Genomic DNA, 9,077 nt, shown 5'->3' with positions numbered 1-9,077 from the left:
GTTACAGTGGGAAATTTTTCCAGCAAGTTGGAAGGAGCTATGGTGGGAGGAGTAAGGAAAGGAAGAGGAAGAATGAGGAGAGGAAGAGGAGAAGGAAGAGGAGGAGCAAAGGGGAGAGATGGAAGAGCCATGGATGGCCATGCTTATATCAAGAGCAGTCCAGGGTAACAAGTTATATCAAGGTTAGATATTGGGACACACCTCTAATTATGTGAGCATCTTGTTAATTGATCATTGTCAAACATATAAAGCCTTTGATTAATCTTTAATCATTAGAGTCTCATTTCTACCGGGTACCTCGTGAATGGCAGGATGGTCTGGGCTCAGCCCAGCCTTGTGGACAGGAAGATTGGCAGAGCCATCTCCCACTCTGGTGTTTTATGAGTAGCATGGCAGTGTCTCTGGCCATCTGAGCAGCTCGTGCCCTCATGCCTAGGATAGTCAGGAAGATGACTGCTGATTAAGAACAAGCCAGATAGGGAGCCACTGATTTTAAGTTTTCCCTGAAACAATAAGTGATTTCAAAGACATAGTCACTGTTTTTTTCCTTCTACTTGGTAGAGCTGTTGTGGCCAACTATCACAGACTGACTGGGTGATCTGAGCAAAACATTATTTTTCCACAGTTCTGGTTGCTCAGACTCCAATATGGAGTTGCTAGTAGGTCCAATTTTACATGACCCCTCTCCCTTTACTTACACATGGATGCCTTTCCACCATCTCCTCACACAGACTAGTCTTGCTGAGTGGATACAGGCTGGTACACTCATCTAGCAAAGCTTCATAAAGTTTGAGAAACAAACTGCCTCAGTCACCTGATGATTTCATTTTAATTATTCAGAAATATTCTTACTACTATGTCCAGAAACCTGCAGAAGTTTATTTTAAAAAGAAAAAGAAAATGTATTTGAGATTTCTTATTGATGTTCAAAATGACTAGCAATGAGGTCTTACTGGTAAACTAAACATAGTCTCCACTAAACAATGATTCAAACATAAGCAAAACTCTGTTGTACCTAAATGCATTTGGTAACAGTATTCTACTAATAAATATCAAAATGAATGAAGTCATACAAAGAATAATTTCCAAAAATGAGAGTCTCTCAGAAACATATGAGAGAAAACCATTTTTCTTTCTGCATCACCAGTTACAGAACTTCCATGTATCCAGTAAATCCTTTTACTTTTTAAACGCCCATGCACATGCCCAATCTATATGCTGAACTATAAATTAAAATAAGTTATACAACATTCTCAATCTGAAATGTGTGCCTGGCTCTGTTTCATGTTCCATTTCAGTGCTGGAATTACCAACATAACTAGTGTTACTATACAGTCCTAGGGTCAGCAACTTTTTCTTTCAATTTCTTATTCCCAGGGCAAACAGCTTTGAGATGATAAATACTAGAATTCAGTAAACAGAAAATAAATTTCTACTTCTATTTTTATTTTATTGCAACTAACATGTTTGTTTAGTCATATATTCCTTTAGGAGAAATCAACTATTTGAAGAAAAATCTATTCCTGAAAGATCAAGAGGATACATTTTCTAATTTTTGAACATTAATAATGTTTTTATTCTGTAAAATGGAATTACTTAGGGCTGTTATGAAGACCCCTGTAGTTTTGATCCTATAAATGGAAGGTCTCAATACAGTGTACATAATTAATTATAGAATATTTAATATTTTTCAAATAAATTGGAAAGAATAAGGCATCTGGTACCTAAATATTTATTTTAAATATTTCACCAAGTACAGAAAATTGTGTTTGAAATATGTAGTAGAGATACCTTACTTAAGTTCAGCATTATACATTATATTAAAACTGTTTATTTTTAATATATATATATATATATATATATATATATATATATATAATATCTGTTGTAGTACAATTGGAGAGTTTATCATCAAGCAATATTTGTTAATTGCCTTTGAAACCAGAAACAGTACATGGATGCTAGGTCAGCATGTAGCTTGCCAAAAATTTGAAAGAACACTCATCATTATTTATTTTAATCTGTTGTTCATAATGCAAGATAATTTTAATGGAAATGTAGAAAACTCATTCAAAGTGCATAATGCTAAGGTATATAACTTGTGTTTTGTTATTTTCCAAGAGTTGACAGATTCTTATGTAATGGATTTATCCTTTATATTTAAAAGATAGTACTAGGATTTATTATTCAAGGAGAACCTTCTCATTTTTGTAATTTCCTTGTCATTCGAAATGGAAACTCACTCACTGTTCATCTTTCCCCCTTTTATAATGACCAATATATTTCAATATTTCCTCTACAGTACACTTTGATGAAGAGTCCATTTATAGAGAATTGAGATGCACAGTCTTAGTGGATGAAGGCAACTGTGTCATCTACATTTTCCATGACTCAACCATGTCCTTTGTTGTAGATGTGAAAATCTGTTTTCACTCTCAGTTGGAAAACAAGCATGGTTTGACCAGATAGCTGTTTACCTTCAAGCAATAGAGAGGGGAGGAGATTCCAACTGCTCTCATTACACTGGACAGTGATCTCATTTAGAGCAGCAGCCTTGAGAAGCTAACACCTGAAAAATATACTCTCTCTGTCTTTGAACAATAAACTCTTCTGGGTGTCTGTTGTAAAAACCCTAGGTTGCCTAATTGTTGTGATGTCAATGCCGTGTATCAGTTTCATGCCAATTATACTTTATCTATTGAAGAATAGTTACTAACATGCCGGGGGTCAGCTCTGGCTTGGGGTGGGGGGATGATCTTCTTTCTTCTTGTCAGTTCTTCTTGAGACAATTGAGGGGGAAAAGGATTGGCGGGGGGTAAGACTTTGTCTTACTAGATATTTAGAGTTGCTGTATAATAAAAATTTACTTGTCTAAGTCTAAGCTCCTATGCTACTGTTGCTAACCTGCCTTTTGTGAGCACTTAACACCTCGTTCTAAAAACAGCAAACAATTAAGTAAATAGCCTTTATTCTATCTCAGCAAGAACTGCTGGGTTCTATCTTTCACTCTTTTAGTCATAAGTTGCAGGAAGAAAAGACACTTAGAGATGTGGTTATAGTGTTTATTACTAAGTTGTTAAAAACTTTACTATGAAAGCTATCTAGGGGAAAAAGTGGAAAGATTCTAAGTGGGGAAAGGGGAAATTTCTACTCTATCTGTGAAAAGGGAAAAAATTCTCTCTATTCTATCTGCCTCTCATCACTTTATCCTCAGTACTTATACATCTTTCAGAATACATGATCACATGTTACAAAGTTCATCACAAGTTCACACCAAAAATCAAATCATAAATTGAAATAGAAGTTTCCAACAGAGAATGCTTACATGCATATCCATTAGGAGTAATTATCTGGCTAAACACCCATCACCTGTCTAGCTCCACAGGTTCACTGAAGGTTTAAAACTATAACTAAGTTATTAGTGAAGTTTTGTATAGCTAAACCCAGGCAATATTTTATGCTCTGTCCTAGCACCTATAATAAATAATTAGTTCCCTTTTAATGACCTTTGGTTAATTGTTTTACAACCTCTTGGAATGTGCTCTGAGTGGGAGAAAGTCTGGTTACTATCTAAGAGCAATTAACTGGTGACACTTGGGAGACTGGCAGAGTTCTCATCACAGTTTTGACTATTAGAAAATGACCAAATAGCAGTCATGTTATAAAAGTGCTTAATAATCATTTAAATAAATTTAGAAATTCTTATAAGATCATCATTAAGACTTAAGAAGTCATCTGTTTGTCTATATAACATCACTACAAGACAAGTACATCTTCGTGGATCTGCAGAGATCTGCTCCAAAGGGTGTGCTATTATTTAGTGATTGTTATAGCTGTTTAATAATAATAGGAAAAGCATAATAATAGCAGGAATCTTTCCTAAAAATGAGTCCCTTACAGCCTTGCTGAATAAGGACACATCTGTCACAGATTATATAATAATCCAAGGCAGGCCTTTTCAGGATGATCACCTGCTAGTTATTAGCTTGTCCCATTATGGCTCCTGACATTAACATTGTAATGCCTTATAAGTAGTAGAATATATACGAGTGCCAAAGCTGTAAGGCATTGAAGTATCGAAATGCTTTTTCTTATGTATATAATGCTGCTCCTAGAACATGATAGACACTAAATGAATGTTTGCAAGGTAAATGATAGAACCCACACTATGAATACTCATAAGACACTTGCATAAAATTCACGATTAATAAACACAAAACATTGTTGTAATTATCTCATGCCATAATAACCTAATAGATGAAAGAAATGATACATGAACTAGTGTGTCTGCCCAACTCAAATGTAGAGTATTTATTTAGAAATGTTCTATCCTTTTTCAATTTTGTTACTCTAGAAATATGATTCAACCAGAACTAAAACTATTCCTCAAAGTAATAAAGTAATGTTCCAGTATGTTGTATTTGAAGCTCTAACTCTACTCACTTTTTTATTTACATGATCAACATTTGCAGCAATATGGAAAACATATAATTACGCTTGCTTAAAAGCTGAAAAAGCTCATGGAGCTTGAAGGAGGTTGACATAATATTTTTCTCTATCGTTCCTGTTAGGTTACATTTTGAATCTGATTTGACCTGACATTTTCCCCCAAGGACATCTGGGTGTGCCAAGTTATCAGTCTCTGTTTAACTCTTTCCTTCTTTTTCAAGAAAAATTGACATCTTGCTGGACTGTGCCTTTAACCCTCAGGTCTGAAGACATTAAATGAATAAAAGAAGAATTAGGTCATCTAAGAAAGTACATCCATTTATTGGGTCATAGATCAAGGGAAATTTCAAATGTGACCTTCGTTATGGTGTATTGCTGACTCTAGTATTAAATGCATATTGATTCACAGATGAGCAGGCCCTAGCACACTGTAAGGTAAAAACAGTTTCACTATAAACATATACATTGGATGCAACATGTTCTTTTTAAATTCTCTCATTTGACTTACCACAAGTCACCACCCCTTATGACAGAGCACATTGGGATAATATTACTGTGTGGACAGAGGATGTGAGGTTGACCATGTTGCTTTATAACAGGTCTGTTGTCATTACCTGTTCATTGCCTTTATTCACTAGCATGCACATGGTGGCCTTAATGGATGTGATGTTCAAGCCAGAACATGTAAAAATACCTAATTTTCTTTCAGTGCTTTATATTTATATCCTCCATAATAGAACCTTGGCATAAACCTAAGAATTTTCTGTCTTGCCCTATGTCTTGTTTCTCCTGACTCACAGATATCCATTCTACATATATATGCCATCAAGTACTTACTGATTTACAAAAATGAAAAGAATTTTTGTATACTTGATATTCACTCAGAAGAAAACCATTATAACTCTCAGAGGCCTAACATTTTTATCTTGAGGAAAAACATAATTGGACTGAAGGTCATTTCTTGGGTAATTTTGAAAAAGCCAAATAACAGCTTTTCAACATATTCTGCATTAAGTATCTTCAAAGTAATGCATGAAAATAGCATCTGGCAGTGGTTTAGTACCAGGGGTGACATGGTCACAGTGTTTTAAAGCATCTGTCTATACTTTAGACTCCATTCACAAATTTGTTTTCATGTACTTAGGATATTTTTACTTAAATTTTCATTTATTATTTAACACAAATCTAGTCATTTCGTAGTCATGGCTTTAAAACTAACACAATTCATATAAAACCCTTTTTTGTATTTTGAAGGAAATTAAGCACTTATTAATCTGAAGTACCAAAGCAACTCAATTTCTTCAAGAGTATGTCTTGGCATACTGTTAAGAAAACTCCCCAGTAGAGTTTTCTCAGTGAAGGAGCTAAAGGGTTTTATGGCCCCATGAAGAGAGCAACAATACCAACCAAACAGAGCTCCCAGGGTCTAAACCACCACCAGCCTGGGAGCACATAGGGAGGGACCCATGGCTCCAGCTGTATATGTAGTAGAGGATGGCCTTGATGGGCATAGGTGGGAGAGGAGGACATTGGCCCCATAAAGGCTGGATGCCTCAGTGTGGGGGAATTCGAGGGCAGGGAGGTGGGAATGGGTGGGCGGGTGGGGGTGCATCCTCAAAGAAAGAGGAGGATGGGGTATGGGATAGGGAGTTTCTAGTGGGAGGAAATGGTGAAAGGGGATAACATCTGAAATGTAAATAAAATATCCAATAAAAAATTAATTTGAAAAAAAGTAAAAGAAAAGAAAACTCCCTTTACAACCCACCAACCTTATATTATCATTCTTAAGGATATCTGGAGTTATTCTCAGCACTAAAAGAGTTGTTTATACTGATGGTGCTGTCAAGAAAAGAGAGCCTCTGTCTAATTCTGGCTATAATTCAATAAAGATTCCTTGGCAAAGGAAAATAATAGAAGGTTTCTGGAGCCAGGTCTTAACATATTGGTTTTCACTGCTTGGGTGATTTTGAGTTACTTAGAGGAACACTTCTCCATTGTTGGTGGGATTGCAAGATGGTGCAATCACTCTGAATATCAGTCTGGCATTTCCTCAGAAAATTGGACTTAGCATTACCTTAGGACCCAGCTATACCACTCCTGGGCATATACCCAGAAGATGCTCCAACATATAACAAGGATATGTGCTCCACTATGTTCATAGCAGCTGTATTTATAATAGACAGAAGCTGGAAAGAACCCAGATGTCCTCCAACAGTGGAATAGATACAGAAAATGTGGTACATTTACACAATGGAGTATTACTATTAAAGACAATGAATTCGAGAAATTCTTAGGTAAATGGATGGAACTAGAAAATATTTTCTAGTTCCTGAGTGAGGCAACCCAATCACAAAAGAACACACATGATATTCACTTACTGATAATTGGATATTAGCCCAGAAGTTTGAAATACCCAAGATTCAACTCACAGACCACATGAAGCATATGGAGAAGGAAGCCCAAGTGTGAGTGCTTTGGTTCCTCTTAGAAGGAGTAACAAAATACTCAAGGGAGCAAATATGGAGACAAGCGTGGGACAGAAACTGAAGGAGGGACCATCTGGAGACCATTCCACCTGGGTATCCATCCCATGTGCAGTCACCAAAGGCAGACACTGATGTGGAAGTCAGGAAGTGCATGCTGATGGGAGCCTGATATAGTTGTCTCCTTAGAGGTCTGCCAGAGCTTGATGTATTCAGAGGCAGATGCTCACAGTCTAATCCACCAGCATGGGAGCACATAGGGAGGGACCCATGGCTCCAGCTGTATATGTAGGGGACGATAGCCTTGTCAGGCATAGGTGGGAGAGGAGATCCTTGGTCCCATGAATGCTGGATGCTGTGTGGGGGGAATTAGAGGGTGGGGAGTTGGGAGTTGGGGTGTAGGTGGGGGCACATCCTCATAGAAGCAGGAAGAGGGGGAATGGGATAGGGAGTTCCTGGGAAGGGGTGGGAAGAAATGGGGTAGAGGAATAGCATCTGAAATGAAAATGAAATATCCAATAAAAAAAGAAATAAAGTAATTGAAGAGTTAGATCACATATACCATGTTTTTGCATCTGTCTTAAGCTTCTTACAGTAATGACTTTGATTAAATTGAAATAAAAAATAGTTGCATAAATATGTGCGTTGAATATAGTATTTGAGTTGTTTCATTTTGACTTTGTTACATAGTATAAAATGTAAGACATGGTGTTGAAATAATCTTTTCATATACTGTAAAGATTGTCTTTGTATTATTCAAATGCAAATGTTTGTTTCTGCACCAACAGAGAGCTGAGTACTGTCTGGACTTGGTATTGTTTGTAATTTCAGTGAAACATCACCTGTCTCAGTGTTTGTAAACATTTTTCTCCATCACCTTCTGATTTGATTAAAAAAGATCTGATGTCCTATAGCAGGGCAGGAGAGGAAAGGTGAGATATCCTAGCAGATAGGAACTTGGAAAGAATCAGAAGCAGGGAATTCATCAACCAGAGGCAGAGGAAAAATCAGGTACCTGGTATGAAGGAGAGGCAACAGGCCATGTGGCAGAATTTAGATTACAATACATGGGATAATTAAGTTATATGAGCTAGTTAGGAATGAACCTAAGCTATAAGGCCTAATCATTAATAAATAATAAGTCCAAGTTCCAATGTGTCATTATTGGAAGCTGGTAGGTAGAAACAGTCTAGCAGCAACATGGCAGGTATCTTGTTAGTTTACTAAATGATTTTTGAACTCACTATTTCAGAATACAGGGCATTTTATACACCTGACCTCATATATGAACTCTGAAGAATATTTGAATTTTTTCACCTCGTTCATGTATTTATAAATTTAGATGCAAAGACTTTTAGTAAGTTTTCTAAAGTATATCCAAGTTAAAAAACAATCCTCTCACAAAAGGAGCCTTTAGGAGGATACTCAATGCAACTTGAACCCAAAGCCTATGTGTTTTGACTTCCATTTTAGCATTAGTGAGAGATGCTAAAACACTTCACAGCTTGGGCCCAGTGAAAAGGTCCCAGATATAACTGTCTTCTGAGATGCTTTGCTACAACCTGACAAATACAGAGGCAGACACTCAACGTCAACCATTGGACTTAGCATGGGATTCCCAATTGGAGTTAGAGAAAGGACTGAAGGAGCTGAAGGGGTTTGCAACCCATAGGAAGAACAGCAATATCAACCAACCAGAATCCCAGAGCTCCCAGGGACTAAACTACCAACCAAAGAATACACATGGAGGGACCCATGACTCCAACTGCATACGTAGCAGAGGGTGGCCTTCTTGGACATTAGTGGAAGGAGAAGCCCTTGGTCCTGTGTAGGAGAATGCCAGGGCGGGAGGCAGGAGTAGGTGGGTGTGTGGTAGAGCACCCTCATAGAAGCAGGGAGAGGAAGGATAGGATAAAGAATTTCCAGAGGGGAAACTGGGAAAGTGGATAACATTTGAAATGTAAATAAAGCAAATATCTAATTTTTAAAAATCTTTAAAAATGAAGTTAATAAATAGTTATAAAATAAATTTAAATAACAGTAACAAAAAATAAAAAAGGCTGATCCTTTAAGTAAACTCTGGGACCCTCCTGCATTTTTGCATATAAGCATTTTGTTCCTCCTCATTCCTCTGTTATAATACGC

Source organism: Grammomys surdaster, unplaced genomic scaffold (assembly GCF_004785775.1).
Source record: "Grammomys surdaster isolate TR1022 unplaced genomic scaffold, NIH_TR_1.0 62, whole genome shotgun sequence".
Lineage (NCBI taxonomy): Eukaryota > Metazoa > Chordata > Mammalia > Rodentia > Muridae > Grammomys > Grammomys surdaster.
Note: the sequence above shows the minus strand (reverse complement) of the source record.